Source organism: Siniperca chuatsi, linkage group LG9, assembly GCF_020085105.1.
Source record: "Siniperca chuatsi isolate FFG_IHB_CAS linkage group LG9, ASM2008510v1, whole genome shotgun sequence".
In the NCBI taxonomy this organism is placed as follows: Eukaryota; Metazoa; Chordata; class Actinopteri; order Centrarchiformes; family Sinipercidae; genus Siniperca; species Siniperca chuatsi.
The window spans coordinates 24982712-24999563 of NC_058050.1; the positions used below are offsets into that span (position 1 = coordinate 24982712).

General features: G+C 39.9%; 1 protein-coding gene across 1 annotated transcript in view; it reads left to right on the forward strand.

The window, feature by feature from the left end:
• Window positions 1-5275: 5275 nt before the first annotated feature.
• oxr1a (oxidation resistance 1a) overlaps window positions 5276-16852 on the forward strand; it is a 161749-nt gene continuing 150172 nt past the window's right edge. The window contains exon 1 of the mRNA XM_044207162.1: window positions 5276-5430. The gene's annotated coding sequence lies outside the window, so the exon portion shown is untranslated. The remainder of the gene's footprint in view (window positions 5431-16852) is intronic.

The window sequence follows — 16852 nt, forward strand, 5'->3', positions numbered from 1 at the left end:
ATGTCTTGTTGTATTTACAGTGACCTTTATATAATCAGTAGGATAATTAAAATAATCTTTGGTTTCAGTGTTATCCCTGAAATACTGCTATAATATTCCTTATACTTCTGTGATGATGTCCGTAAGTAAACTGCTCTAAATAAAAAGTTTCTGTTTGTTTGGGATTAACATGATGTTACTGTGTCCTTTAGCACCCACAGAACAAGAAGAGAATGTTCTTATATTGTATTGCTTTGTACACTCTGCTATTATAATTAGATATTGCTCATAAACAACATCTACCCTTTAGCCACATGTAACATCTTCACACTCCCAGTGCACAGAGATGAAGAGCCATTCCTTCAGTTCCAGCTCACCTTGACACCATCTTTGCCATTTGTGCCATGTCTGGAGGCAGCAGCCATTTTTAAAGCATTGCTTCTCCCCCCTCAGCCCTGACATTCAGCAGAGTCTCACACAATGCATTTCATCCTTAGTTACAGGGCACCTTCCCCAAACAACAGATATAGCATAGGACAGCCACTAAAAAGGGAGAGCAGAGCAGCGTCTGAGTGCAAATAATAACCTATTATTTTGACATTTCTCACATGCCTCTGCTCCCATATTCTCTGGCCAGTTTCAGCTTTTTCCCAAGTGATGCTACTCAGTTTTGCTCTCTGCTTGATCTCAAGCCCTGAAAATTGATTACATCACACCGAGGCACCGACACACACGCAGGAGACTTTACTACATGTACATGAAATCACATCGTAATTGAGATAGCATGGCAGGCAGATGAAAAGCCATTTCCTGTTTGTCTCATCTGTTTTGTCACATAGAGCAGGTTAAGTGGGGGACATTTCCGCACTGAGCTATCTGTATCACCAAAGGCCATCACCAAATTCTCCTGGGGTATTCATATCTTACAACATGTTGGCTTGCCTAAATCCACTGACTGAATGGTGGTATGATGTTCCGATGCACCAGCTCAAAGTGTTAAACAGTAGCTGTGGTTTTTAGCCACTCTAGTTGCTCTGGGGATGGCAATGTTGGTCGGTTGGTCGTACCAGACTGAAATATCTCAATAACTATTGGATGGATTGCCATGTAATTTTGCACAGGCGTTAGTGGTGCTTAGAGGATGAATCCCGATGACTTTGGTGATCCCCTGAATTGATGGATTGCCACAAAATTTAGTACAGATATTCATGTTCCCCTCAGGATGAATTGTAAAAACTTTGGTGATCCTCTGACTTTTTATCTTGCGCCATCGTCAGGTCAATATTTAAATTGGTCCTTGGTTTATGACCAAACACCAAAACTACTGACATTCGCATCAGTATCAGCTGTACTTAGTGGTCATTGCAAATTAGCAAATGTTAGCATGCAAGTAAGAGGGGGAGCATGCAACTTTATACCTGCTGATGCTGCATTCATGTCATATCTTTTAGACCATAATTACCAGCAGTCCAGTGGGAAAGATTTTCCAGGAAAGTGCTACGCTGTGATATCTTCTGGCTTCCAAAGTTGGAAAATTGGCCAGGAAGACTACTTGCGCATTTATAGCAACAAGGTCAAGGTATTGTACTTGAGGTAACTATGAGGTTCCCTCATCAGTCCTAACTTCACCCATTCAGAGCTCATGTCGTCTGAGCTAGCTTTGTCATTCTCAGGCTCCAGTTCTACTTTTAAGTGATCTGATTCATAAATTGCACAAAAACTAATTCCTCATCATCAGTGGCCTCAGATACATCTTTATTTCCAGAGCTGAGTGCTGTCATCAAAATCCTCCAATATCAAAGAAACTGCTGCTCTGCACTAAACCTGACAACCTGGTGCTCCACCGTTTCTGTGGCAGTAGGCTAATATAAACAAACGTTTTTATCAGTGTCTGTATTTCTTAACTGTGACAGTGAGACAACAGTGCCATCATGAGGGCAAACAAGAAAGCACATTACCAGCTATCACTTGCATCATACTGGCAGTAAAAAATGTAACACTCTTACATAGCTTGGGGCAACCTGATAAAGTTTTTAGAAAAGAACATTCAAAAAGCAATGTTTTTTGTCATTTTGGACATTTTAACACCAGAATATTATTAAAAACAAATAGTTTGATGAATACCAGGTCCAGGGCTTAATTGAATTAAATGAGTGAAACGAGCCGCTAAAGACCAGAGGTATGTATTTAAGGGTTGAAAGGTAGTTATACAGTTTGTTTTTAACTGGTTTCACTTGTTAACAAACTGCTCCAAAAATGTAATGCCGCAAAAGAGGCTAACATAGGATATTTAAATGATGTGACTACAAGGCTAGCTGTGGGGTAACCATCTTGGAATGATGCGGAATGAACAAACGCGGAATAACGGGAGGTTTTTCCTGTTCTTCCCGTTCTGAAAACATTTCGCAGCATAAACATCAGCTTGTCACTGTCAGCATGTTAGCATTTAGCTGAAAGCACTCCTCACAGAGCTGCTAGCATGGCTATATACTTTTATCACCAAGCAAAACTAGTCATTTCAAACATTTCCTCATCACTGACCGAAAACATGAAGTATTCGCTGTCTTTTTTTTTGCTGCACAGCTTCACTACAAATACACAGCCCAAAAGGAACAGTCTATATAAAAAAAATGAAGACTGAATGTTTTTTCCACCACAAAAGTGAGGTGAGATACTCTCCACTTTATGTAGACCAAGATGTGGGTCTACAGTATCCCGCCAAGAGGCCTAAAGTCATGTGGAGTTTTCATTATTCCATTGAGCTTAGTGTAACATTACGAGCAACGTCTTCCAAGTAATTTCACCCAGACTCACTCAGATGAGAAATTCATACTAACTGGCTCTCAATAAGTCTCAAGCCAAATTAATTTGTGCAAGACTGTTTACAGTTTGATGATGGTGTGAGAAAATCACACATGCACACACACACACTAAATGTTATTGCTGCATTGAAGTCCCTCTTTAACTAAATTCTGATGAATGGATTCTCTGTTCCATGAAGAACAGGACTATATTGTGCATTTGTGGAGTGAAGAATATCTAATATCTTAATGGGCCTTTTCTGTATATGATTCAGTGTGAAAAGGTATATGGAGGCCCTTCCTTTGACAAAGCAAGCTATTTCTCAGAAAATGCAACGTCTCCTTCATTTATTTATGAGCGAGCGCTGGGGTGTTCAGGAGGGTACGCATCACAGGCATCAGTCTTCAGCCCTCAGTCTTTAGACTCCATGTGGCACTCATCGATTTTAGCCCCTCGCTGCTGAAGTGCACCATCAATCAATACAGTAACAAGTCTTCATTTATACTTGAGAAATTAAGTTTCCAACTCAGCGGGCAGGAGCGTCAATGTGGTCGGGAGACCACGAGGCACTGGTCTGCTATTGGCCTTGGGCCTCATCTGCCCAATAACTGATACATGACTGTACATCACCATCATGACACAATAACAACAACATCAGCACATTCATACAATATAAATGTTAAATGCAGTGTTTCTCCTTTACACCCACAATGACAACTTTATAGTGCCTGAGGGCAATCCCCATGAAAGGAAGCAGTGGTTTATATGAGGCTGTGTTCTCACAAGGCCACACATTTAATACTGTATAAAGCAATAGCCCAAGGTGTTTTCAATTCATCACCGCCAGGACCTTTATTTTGTAGGCCTATACAGACATGACTTTTCATAGTAAAACTATTTGCTGATGGTAATAACATTCACAAGGATGTTACCTTAAATCCAGATATAATAAAGCTTTTCTATGAGCTGATAGTGTGCCATTTGACCAACTGGACATTCTGTAATTTAGGTTCTAACTCATGCCACTGATAATGATCTATGTGTTTGAGTAACTCATACACATATGACTGAATAAGAGACTGGAGACCCCTTTTGCTATTATTGTATCACCTGTTGGTATAATAGTGAGTGACAGTAGCTACTTTTTATATCCACTGTTGTTAGATTAAATTCCCATAGGGACTTACACTGGGTCAGTGGTTTAGAGTAAGTTAACAGTTCCCTTTTACCTACTATATCATTATAATATACCAATATAGTATACTGTACATATACTGTGGGTTTGATAGGCCTATGAACAGTAAATTGACCACACAGTGCTTTATATGTTTTCCTTTTTACCCAGTATTTCTACGTTACAGGATTTAAGGTTAACTGACAAACTATAGAGTCAAAGAGGAGACAAATGTCACAAATGGGCAGTCAGATAAGTATAAATACAGTGAATTAAATAATTTACTGTATATGGAGTATACAAATAATGAAAATTCAATTAATTCTAACCACTAAGATCCCTTAACATCTGATGTCAAGGACTCGTCAGCTTTGGTTCACTTCAGTTTTCTGTTCTGGATTATGATGGCATCCTGTATGTGCATGCATCGGACTCATTACTGCGTAGGCTCAGTTCCGTTAACTGTTCATCTCTGCTTTCAAATTTGAATTTTGACACTCAACCTCATCACTGTGATTTAAGTGCAACAACTAAAATGACGGAGGAAGATTCACGTACATTTTCATTTTTAAATCAGTTCATACTCATCTCCCTGTCTTCCTCTGTCAGATGCTTTCTCCTGTTTCAAACAGCTATGAGACCAGATCATCAGGATGAATAATCTCCACAGAGTCTGTTCTGAACTTTGCAAAACTGCATTTTGGACTGCGTACCCTGGGCTTGAAATGGTTTTAAAAAGAAACTTCATATATGCAGGAATTCAAGCACCTTTTTATAGTTTTATGAAGAATGTAACTGTTTTACATATTCAAGCTCTATGCCTGTCAGGTCCAATGTCAATGTGCTATATGTGAATGTTTCTTTACGTGGCTATATGTTTACACTCCCATTTTGGCCAGGTCCCTCTTGCAAAAGAGATAATGTATCTCAAGAGACTTCCTGGTTAAATAAAGGTTCAATAAAAACACGTGAATTTCATGGTTCTTCTCTGAAACTTCTCTGAGGCTTAAATATGACATTTTGTTTCTGTTTCAGCATGAAATTAAAAGTACCTTTAATGCTGAACAAGTGTGAGGGTGAAACCTCTGACCAGAATATGGGATCAGTTCTAAAAGCCCCGCCATTTCACTCTGTTTCCACGTAGGCTACTAGTTCCACATTTCTTTCCATCCTTTACAGCAGCTACTGTATCATTCACATCCCTGCATGCACATCCCAGGATGACAGCGCTCCCTGCTCCCCCACCTCCCCGCCTTGCTGGGACGCCTGCTTGGTATGGTCCGCTCCTCCCCTATCCTACGTCTCACCGATGGTAGTTTCTATTGGGAGAAGGTCAAATGACTCCGCATGTCTGCCTCTGTGTACATTCCCGCGATGGTGCACGCTTGATGAAGAAACACTTCTAATACTAAAACGTGCGTCCGAAAAGGTCTGCGAGCATCTGAAGCGGCTTCTCGCATTAAGTCCCTCTGAAAGTAAGTACTGATGTGCAATGGCGTGTTTGGTATTTCACCTGGCTTATATTTTGATATGGCCGGAGTAGTCATTTCCTTATAAAGGTTTAATGTTAGTAAAGTGTTGTGTTTCCGTGCAGCTGGTGGAGCTCGGGAGCCCGGATGGTTTAAAAGTAGTTATTTTAGGATGCTGATTCTTGTGATGCTTGCAGTCGTTGCAGGTGGAATTCAGGTGAAGGGTCGCTGTAGTTCTTCCTGAACTCGCCATTGCATGCTGTTGCATGTCGTTTAATTGTAGTTATACTAAAATCAAGAGGCAGCTCTTTTACCTTTACTAGTAACATGTGTATTAGCCATTTCTCTAGACTAGGAATACATTTTAGAAGCTTAGTGAATAAATATCCCAGCAACAGCAGGTTGGGACTCCCAGCAGGAATATGAACATTTAGAGGTACCAGAGGAGAATAAAGATAGCATTAAGTGCAATAAGGTCACTATAGACTGTTTACAGAATATTATAGAAGTAATAGAAAAGCATAAAAATACAACAGAAATACCAGAAATTGAAATAAAGCCATTATAAATTCAGAAATGTCTATGTAAAACATGTTTTTAAAGTTAAGTCTTGTTATAGTGAGTTGATAATTAGATGTTTACCCTCTTTACTCAACTGTACATGGCATCTGAGGTCAGTGTCTATGTGGGGGTGTTGAAAGTTCACTCCTCAGCAACTAGAAAGCTCTGAGGAAGAGAGACTTAATGAAGTGAGTCATCAGAGTCAGCCCAAAACTCCCCCCTGCAGAGTAGCGTGTAGCTAAGCCTATTAAACCATTGCATAATGCAATAAGGTATAGCCCCTTAAGGTGCACAGTGAGCTGCCTCCAGGGTAAGATGGGGGGAAGCCTGTATATTGTCCAGGGTCCTTAATCTCCTATTATACATCTTAATAAAACATAACAGTCCATAGCGGGGTCAGCATGTTCAGGTACTGTATTACTGTCCGGAGACACACTGTGCTTTGCTGATGCACTCTGTTGTTGATCCAAAACAAAGAGAGATGGAGGAGTTGACCAGTGTTACCAAGTCATGCCGATGAAAATGTGTCACGATATGACTCATTTTGTGATGACGGTGGCTTGTGTTGTTTTGCTCGGGCCACATCAGTTAGAAAACATTGACTTTCTTCACGATTACATCCAGCAAAGGGTTCTGTTAATGTTGCCATGAATCCATGCAAAAATGTTCTCTAAAAGCAGCTACTCCAACTACGCCTGCAACTAACAAATACTTGTCAAATAATCTGCCGCTTACTTTCTCCATGGATCATTTTGTCTGTAAAATGTTGGGGGGAAAGTAAAAAAAAATGCCAGGCGGTTTTCCGTAGCCTTAGATAACATATTAAAATTGCTTGTTTTGTCCAACTAATAGTCCAAAACCCAAAGATATTTAGTATGCTATTATGTAAGATAAAGAAAAACAGCAAATCTTTATCATTGAGAAGCTGGAACAAGGTAATATGGCATTTCTGCTTGAAAAGTCACTCAACGATTAATCGATTGTTAGGAATTTTCTGTCGATCGACTAATCAATTAATCGACCAGTTGTTTCAGCTCTGTCTCCAATATTTTTAAACATGTAAAGACTCTTTAATTTAATGTAAAAATGCTCAGTAATTTCCCAAACCATCATGCAGTCAAAGCGAAATTTGGATGAATCTTACGAAGTAAAAATCCACTTGTTGAGAGCCTGTCATGTTAGAGAAAACAAGAACCATCACGTCTGTCACTCCTTGACGGCCTTGACAGACACACACACTTTGAATGATGACTCTCATGATTAAATTATGCATGGTCCTGCTGGCTTTGATTAATCCTTCACCCTGCCATCATCAGTGAGTGCTTACTGTTACCAATTGATTACTGCACTGAGATTCATGTTGATGAAACTGAACTATATTCACTTAGCAGAAATGATTATATACATGTTATTTTAAAAAGAAACAAATTCGATTAGTAGACTTCTAATAAAAATGTATTTCAAGTATATCAAACTGTGCCTCCATGCTTTTGATGCTTTTTCGTGCCGATAAGCCGAAGCTGTGAGGGATGAGGCTTGATGTTTATCAAGATAAGACAAAATTCAGTATCTCTCAGATTCATCTGTGAAAGGCTCTAAAGTCATGTGGTGTTTTAACAGCTGCAACTATCTCATCTGTCTCTGCAACCTCATTAATGCGCGCACACGCACACACACACACACACACACGGACAGGTAGAGGCGAGAACCTCTGCGCTACCCTCAGGAATAGAGACACAACACTGAATTACTGACATCAGATCTGACTTGTTGCCAGGCACAGTGTTTCCTGAAAACACACTTAGTGAAAAATGAGTTTGAGTGTTAGCTGCTGCTCTTTATACTCTTCAGTGAGGTGTTTCCTTTGACAATATCTAGTACAAACTGCTTTTACATTGAGCCGATGCTATAATATGAAGGTAAATTAGTGGTTCTGTATAACCTTGATATATAACCTTGGCTCCATGCAGGTATAAGTGGTTCCATGTGGTTTCTAAGTACTGCAGTTATATGTAAAAATGACCGATCTTGGAATAATAACCCCTCTAGTGACATGTAGCCAGTGAGGAATTGCTATTGTACATATTTGTAATACATATGGTTCTTTAAGAATTCTTAAATCAAACCGACCAGAGGGAGCCACCATCACTGGTGGAGAGAGAGCCTTAAATCTGTAACTGGCTGGTGCTAATCTATGTTCAAACCCTACTTAAACTCCTAGAAGTTGTTGCAGTGAAAAGGAATAAAGGAGCATTTGAGGCTGAATGATGCTGTGCGGTGCCACTTGAGAATTATAATCTTAAATGAGAAACCTCTAAGAGGGTTTGTCTGCAACCAGAATCACCTTCCCTTTGATCATGGGCCAGAGTTCTGACTCTGTTAAGCACTTTGTTCAGGCTTCACAAGAACCTTTTAGTTGCCCAGTCTCCTAATGTGCTATTTTACAGGCCAAACAAAGTATGTAGTGTAAAAACAGTGACCACAACATGCTTAGCAAACTACTCGTACATGGCAGACTCAGCAGCTAGGTGGGATATTTTTATAATATTTTATATTTTTATAATATTTTAAAGAGACAGTCTATGCAGTTCACCTAAGTAGTTAGGCATAAAAGAAAAACCTTTAGCAGAACAAGTAAGTGATGCATTGGGAGCATCATTCAGCCCAGTTTAAGCTGTCCTGTGGAGTTGTCTTGTAAACAAACAGAAGTTAGAATTGTGTGTATCCTTGAGGTCTTACAAGTATGCTGAATGCTTTCCCTTCCTTACAAAACATTTGCAAAGGCCATTGTTCTTTTTTTTTTTTAAAGGTATTTTAAATCCTACATTGTTTACATCCATGTTCACTAGCTTGCATGTTCATGCGCATCCTTGTAACAAACAAAACGGGGACCCACTCGTGAAAAAACTGCTTCATAGCGCTACAAGAGGTAAAAAAAAACACCACAGGTTGTCTTTTAATATCTCCAATGCATTGCCTTTTACTAACTCTGATGTACAATAGACCTGAAATTAGGGCTGTGATTTATTTATTTTTTTCAATTAATTGATTAATCGCTTGGTCTATAAAACATCAAAAAACTGTGAAAATGCCCATTACAATTTCCCAGACTCAATGTGAGGTCATCAAATGTCTTGTTTTCGCTTATTAACGGTCCCTAACCTAAAGATATTCAAGTTTATGATATATAAGAGACAAAAACAGCAACAACAAATCACATAGTTAGTTAATGGGTTATCATAGTAGCTTTTCTGTTGATCGATTTTAATCTAGTAATCAATGCAGCGCTGCCTGAAATGATCTCCTGTTGTTTAAAACTTACTGGTATTAATTTAGAATGTAGTCAAATAAATGTCCTCCGATATTGGCAAGCAGCTGCATGCGCATTTCAATTCAGTCCTGGTGCCAGCAGTAAAACTGCTAGATGAAGGGATTTATTCAGCTTTTTTTACCTTTTTGGAATTAGTAGTTTTTCACAGACTGTGTACTTTTTGGTGATGCTGAATTTTTGGAATAATAGGGAAGTGTGTTGTTGCAAAACATCAATAGATGGAGGGAGACAGGGAGGGCGGGAGGGAGACAGGGAGGGTGGGAGGGAGGGCCTTGAATCAACAAGAAAGCAATTGGATAATGACAAGGGCAGTGACAGTGATTTGTTGCCTTCTGTTGTAATGTGATTCCAGGAATCCAGCTGAAAATGAATTTTTAAGCTTCCAAGAAATACATTCTTCCATTACGTTGCTTTATGGATCCATACTGAGACATTGTTTACAAAAGGACAATGCTTTTATGCCACTGGGATGCTCTATGTGCGGTGTGGTTTGCTAGAAATGACTTCTGTTTACATGTAGGAGTGTTGATCAGGAGTCACAGAGAAAGTTCCAGTTCTTCATAATGATTTAACTTTGCATCTAAAAGAAAGCTAGTGGTAATGCAGCCAGACTGCAGGCCATAAAGCAGCCCCCTCCAGCCCTCCCTCGTTGGTATAAATACCCCGAGGAATGTTTTGTTTTCTCACCCCTCACTGTGTAATTTTCATCTCTTTTGTCTGGCTCCCTCACTGTTATCCCGCCGTCTAATGACGTTAATCTCAAAAGAGATTTACGGAGGATAAACATCCTCAGCCGTCCTCTTAAAAACAGAACAGGTGAACAATAATGGAGGAGAAACTGTAGCAGTTGTAGGATGTAGCTTACATGGTAGCGTAGCAGGCTTGGTCTGGGTCCATAATAGCTTTACCTACCTACAGTAAACAGCGCCATAGGACTGGTTGGAGGATTACAGAGGATTTTCCTGCTAAGCCACAGGAGCCCAGCCCAGTGACCCCCTCATGTCTCCTCCTCACTTGAGCACAGCAACAAACCACCTTCTTCTTCTCTTTCCTCCCAGTCTACTCGGCCCATGATGCATCGGGGATCGGCCATGTGACCCAAATCAGTGATTATATGGATAGGATAAAGGATGGCGGAGGCAGTCTTTGGATGTTGATGTTTCATAAAGTGATTAAATCTGTTTCCCCTCGAATTGGTTTGAGAGTGATGAATCTGCGCTCATGTCCTCTGTTCCACCGTTTTTCTCTCCTGCTCAGGCAGACGTTTTCTGATAGATCTGCAAATTTTACTTTAACGACAAAACTTATCATCCAAATAGCTGTCAGGGTAAATTAAGGGCATGTTCTGAGTGCATTTCCCTCCTTACGAAGGGAGTGATAATGTGACAGGCAGATGACATACATCACAAAACCCGCGCCCAGTAATTTGATGGGAAGAAGGCGATGCTGTCAGCAAACTAAAATCGGATTTGGCCCCATCACTTAAGTTGAGTGAACATTGCCTTTGGTTCCACTTTGGGACACTGTTTGAAAGCTTATTGAATCAAAGCAAAGGGATGGGGTCATTTTTGACTGACACTCCACGGGCATTTGTCTCTGTCAGCCTAATATCATGCTGTGAAGTGACTCAGCGGAGAGCAGTCCCCAACCCAACTGTGTACATGGCCTTAAGTCAAACTGACAGTGTTCTAGCTCCAGTACATACCTTGCCATGAGCTACTCTGCTGGAGAGTAGATGTTTTCTCTCTTGTTTTTTTGTTTTTTTCCACCATTGTGTTATGTGTTTTCTATGTGCAGCCTCCATGCACATAGAAACCTCAGAAACACTCAGAGACAGAAATAGATCAACCCAAGAAGGCAGAGGTTTATTTTGAGGAAACGGTGAACTCCTGAAGAAGAGATTCTCAGGAGATTTCTTGTAATGTAATCTCATGAGGCTGTGTAGTTCCTGACTGGAATGATGTTCTATTGTACAAGCAAGAGAAGAGAAGAGAATCATTTCCCTGGTGTGAGGAATGACTTTGTTGCTAGGCCCTCATGTCAATATCTCTTTAAGTGGTTCATTTTTTTTCATCGACCCTTTCATTGACTGTGCCACCATTTTTAATAGAGCTACAGTAGGCCTGTGATGTTTGTATGTAATGTGCACGAGACGGTGTTGCACACTTGAAAGTTGAAGGAATTGCTTTCAATACCGTATCTTACAGCATAAATTTTATCTAAAGGTGGAGAGACAATTGTTGGGCATATATATGAATGAATGATTTGGGTGTCACAACTGATCGGGCTGTGGGAACTGCTGTGTAGTCCTAGGTGGTTGTATATGGGGGAGAGATCATTATCCCCAACTAAATACCAAAGATCGTTAGGTTACAATCTCGCCCATATACAACTATTTTTTTATCACGTGATGCATGTTTTAGCATGTGCCACCCTTACAACATGTGATGACACCTGAGCCAATTTCATTTGCTTGAAAGCTCTGAAAAAGCGAGTAAGTGAACCTTGATTCAAGATTATTTTGTCACACCTATTCAAAACTTTCTAAAATCATTTTTGTAAGGTTTTCCAACTAAAATTCTGACTTTTGACATCACTTAGCGGTTAGAGAGATAATGTTAAAAAGTTGTTAAACAAGTTGTAAACCTTAAACTGGAATGGAATGGATTAAAAAAGATGATAAAAGATAATCTTTTATAATCTAGTTCATGTTTAAGTGCAGAGCCACGTTTCAGCTAATTAAGGAATTAATGGTGGGGTATGTGATTCTGGAGAAATCCAATACCATGACAAATACCATGATATAGAGCAAACAACGACACAGCAAGTAATGTAACTAACGTTAGCTAGGTTGTGGGTTAGCTTAGCTAGGTTGTGGGTTAGCAAACTGTCGCTACAGTTGCTGCTGCGAAGCTAACAGCCAGAGAGGACGAGACGGTTTCCCAGAGCCAGCACAGCAGCTCCAGACAGCGATACTCACAACTCTCCTGCTACTATAGCTAACATCACAACAGCAGCGTATCTTGGCAAACTAGAAAGGAAGCTGAATGTCCGTGGGCAAGTCATTTAACGTTACCTGACACACAAATCATGGCTGGAATAGTGTTGCGTGGCTCGGTCTGAGCCACTTTGTTTGTTTTTCGGCGCACACACTGAACGGACAGCTAGCGGACCGTGAGGAGATATTAGCTGAATTTCACAAAAAGACGTGTATTGGATTCATTATCGCATACCCCACCTTTTTAAGGAATAGTTCTTTCTTGCCAAGAGTAAGATTGATGTTTTTACACTTTGGTTTTTGTACTAAACAATTTGTTAATTAATGAGCTGTAAAGGTGCTGGTAGGCAGATTTTTACCAAAATGTCGAATTTTTCCTTTTATATTCACCTCACTCTGAAGTTCTCTCACCTAGTTTCCCACGTCTGTCTCTCCAAGATGTCATCCAAATTTAGCTTTTTTTGCCCGTTTTTCTGAACAAATTGCTTAAAGGCAAACAGTTTCTGATGAATGCCCGTGTCTGTTTTGCTACAGGAACACACAAAATTGTCTACTCTTACCAGCTAAATTCAAATGTACCAACAGATTAATTGTACATTTTACTAGTATTTATTAAGAATTTTATGGCAATTTACAAATATTAATTCTCAGACCATTCGTTTTACTGGAAGCTCTACTTTACAAGCAATGCTTTTTAACTTTATGTATTTATTATTATTATAGGACTGGCTTCAAAAAGTTTAAAGAAAAATATTAAATAAACTCAGCCAGGGTTTAGTGGAAATGGTAATTCAAGACACATTTACAGTCTTCCATATTTTAACTTCATTGCAGTAGCATTCCCCTAAGCATAGATTGCAGCTCTAATATTACCCAAAGCACACTCTCTATAAAAGATAGAGCTGTTATGATTCAGGCTAGAATGAGCCTCCTGGTGCTCTATTAGGTGGTGGAAGTGAACTGGAGGACTGTGATCCATTAGTTGCAGTGAACCCTTCAGTGTGTTAAAGTTGTTATCTTACTTTTATATTTTGTCATATTTTCAGCTTTTCTGTCTAAATCCAGTTACTAAAAAAGAAATGGTCAAACATGCATCTATTGTCATTTTTAGGTCTAAATTACATATATCCTGAAGATGGTGTCAATACAGGAATACAATTAAGGCTACGTGATTTTTGGACCCTGAGTTCAAACAAGATGAATCCATTATCCCTTTCCGCTGACAAGTGGGTGGCAAAATTTACATTGAGGTTTTTCATTTGCAGGGGAAACGCTCTCATCCAGGGCAGCCCAGCAATCCAACACTTACACAACTGACCTCAAGCATATTGGCGAGTTCCTCCGGGAAACAGAGATAAGATGCCCCTGAGCAGATAACAGCCATGCATCCCAACCATTAGCCCAACACAAATAGGAGAGTCAAAAATGACAGAGGGTATTTATTCGTTGCCCAGTAACTGATTAAGCATTTCCATAATGGCATTGTGTTTCCTGCCAGGCTAATGTGACCCCTATTAGGCTCTGCGTGCGCCGCCAGACACAGACAAGGAAATGAATTGGGGAGAAAGGAGAGATGAGGCACTGGAGGGGGAGAAATGTAAACAATGGTGAGGAGCAGACAATGGGATAACCAGGGGACAGGAGTGGAGAACAGAAGGGAAGATGAGTCATATCACTGCAGCGAACTGGGCCCTAATTGAAATACCACTGCAGCTACTGGACTTAACAAGTGTTTTTTTGGCTAAATTTTGATTTTGGCCTATACTCGAATTTAATACTCACCAAATACTCAAAATCAAATTAGGCCTATACTATCTCAGCTGTTATAGAGTAGTGATACTTCTCTTCTGCAGCCAGAATTCAGTCTTTCCTGCTCTTTCTTTAATCTTTCTGAGGCGTATTAAAAGAAAATGGCCATGTATGGCTTTCAAATACATCAGCTATACCCACTGTATTACGTGGCTGGTGCTGTGTTTTCGATTCTCTGTACTTCTTCATGGCTGTTACTGATTTAGCTGCATGCTGGGCCAGCTAATCCTGCCTCTGATCAATACTCCACTTCTCCTGCTCACACTCTGGATTTCATCCAGGAACCAGCACAGCTGATAACTTTATTTACCTTCTCTTCCTGTCAGTCATTCATAAACCCAGCAGCAGGGGGAATTTAAATTTGCGTCTGAAACAGTATGGATTTGATACTTGGATATAATTGACTGTGTTTACCTTGGCTGGGATAACATTTGACCTGATGTGTTGGCAGTTGGTTGTGATTCTGATTCTTAACAGTGCACTGCATACATGCTTAGCTCATCTTTGCTTTGTGTGAAATAGCTCTGTTGTTAGGTGTGTGTCACCCCCGTGTCTTTGTTGTTTTACAGCCGGCAGCTTTTGGCATAAGTGCAGACCCGAGCACCGGCGATACCTGCTGTCCCTCTGTCTGTCTGAGGGACTCGCCTCAATCCATTACATGCTTGGATGCTGATAGTGTTTGTCAGGATGATCTGTACGCCCAGAGACAATTAAGCTGAAACACAAGGCTGGCTTAATGAAGCTCGGCAAGAAAAACATCCTCCAACAAGGTTCTTTTGCTATAGAGATAGTTAGACAAGGTCCATTCATGTCAGGAGGAACCACATGGCTCCACTGGTGCATTGTTGTGGTGTATGTTCTTGCATTGGTGATAGAGTGATAGAACGACAGATAATCCAGACAAATAAGCTAACATTGAAGGTAACCTTTTGGAGACTTTATGATTTACTGACACACTTGCAACTATGTTCTACACTCTCAATTTTAGGCTATAGCGTTCTTAGTCCCAAGCAGATCTGCCCTGTCTGTAATATGTACTTGAACCATTTTTTGACAGCCAAGGTCATTTGAACTTGTGAATCAGCATCTGAGTAATTTCAACACCCCCACCCCCACCCCCACCCCCTTTTTTAAATGTGGTTCCATTCATCTTTTTCTCTTATTTCTAGTGGCTTTAATTAATGAGAACTTTTGATAAGGCATTCTGTGTGCAAATTTGGGAGTTAGTCAGTTAAAATGACCTTGTTAACCGTCACCCAGCTAACTCAATCCTTCAAACACAAACAGAGATGTGTTTATCTTTTTACTCCAGCTGCACAGCAGGGAAGCCGAAGAATGTCACTTATCTAAAACTTATTCTAAATATTACATGAAATCATACAAAATCTGCTAATAAACAACAGATTAAAGGCACTCAAAGGAGAAATGAAATTGAATGTATGACTAATATGTTACTGAGTGACAGAACAAAACAATGATCTATTTACTGGAAATCTTTGTATGGTTGCATAAAATGGAACCAAGCCTACACACAAAACCTTCTGCACATGATATACTCTGCTCACTGTAACTTAAAAATCAGTTTAATTCAAGCTTTCAATGCACCACTCACCTGAAAACTCGTAACTGCTGCAATCATTGGCTGCTGCTGCTGTTCTTCCACCATTTTATAAGCCCCACCTCCACCCCAGCATCCACCTGTACGCCCCGAGTTTAAGTTCTCCTGGGGAGAGTTGTTATGCCACTCCCCAATCTCTGCCGTGCTGAGCTTGGTGTATCCTTGTAGGGATACAAGACAAGGTCAAAGCCAAATACCAACTTTGTACATATTCTGTGTTTTTATCATTTCTAAACAAACAGAACACGAAAGCTTGTAAATTGGGTGTCTGCCTTCACATATTACAGAAAAATAGATAAGAAAAGAACATCCAAATGCAATGTCACATGACTTAAATGAGACAGTCAAACGCACTTAACTTTATGCATTACTCCCAAAAAAGACTAGCAACTGGGTTAATTTCAATTCATGTTTTGTACTTCTATTCCTGTAGTATCCTCTCCTTTCTCCTGTCCTTGTTGGCCTCAAGTTGCTTTTCATTTTACTGTATATTGCTTAAAAAAGAAACGTATTGGTTTGTGCTCACTTTAAGCCCACTGGCAGGTGAAGCTGGCCTCATATAATTCCAAATAATGTCTGAATGTATTGTCAGTTTTTTTGCCTTGGTTCAGTACAGACCCTTGAAAGCTTGAAGGCTTGTTATTATTTTTCGGAGGGGAGTGCTGGGTTTGGTAAAGTACTCTGTGTAATCATTTTAAAACCCTGCAACACTGTGACGAATGGGAGGATGAGTCACATTTTAACAGCAATGGGAAAGGAAATTATGCAACTCTTTGAAATTATCTGTCTGTACTCTCTGGGGTCTGAATTGTCCCTCAGATTAGATAAACAGTTCGCTTTAATGAAATATTTTATAATAATTGGCTGTCGGTGTGCATGTACCTGCAACCCTTTATGGCAAGGAATTTCTCATCTCTTTAATATCCCTATGCTGCCACAATGGTATGAAATGTTTCAGATATATAAAAATAGAAGCTGTTTAAATGTGATATACTGCTGTAAAGTTCAAAGATTTTCCAAGCTGATATATCTCAACAACATTTGGATGGATTCCCATGACATTCGTGGTCCCCAGAGGATGTATACTAAAGCCTTTGTTTATTTCCTGGCA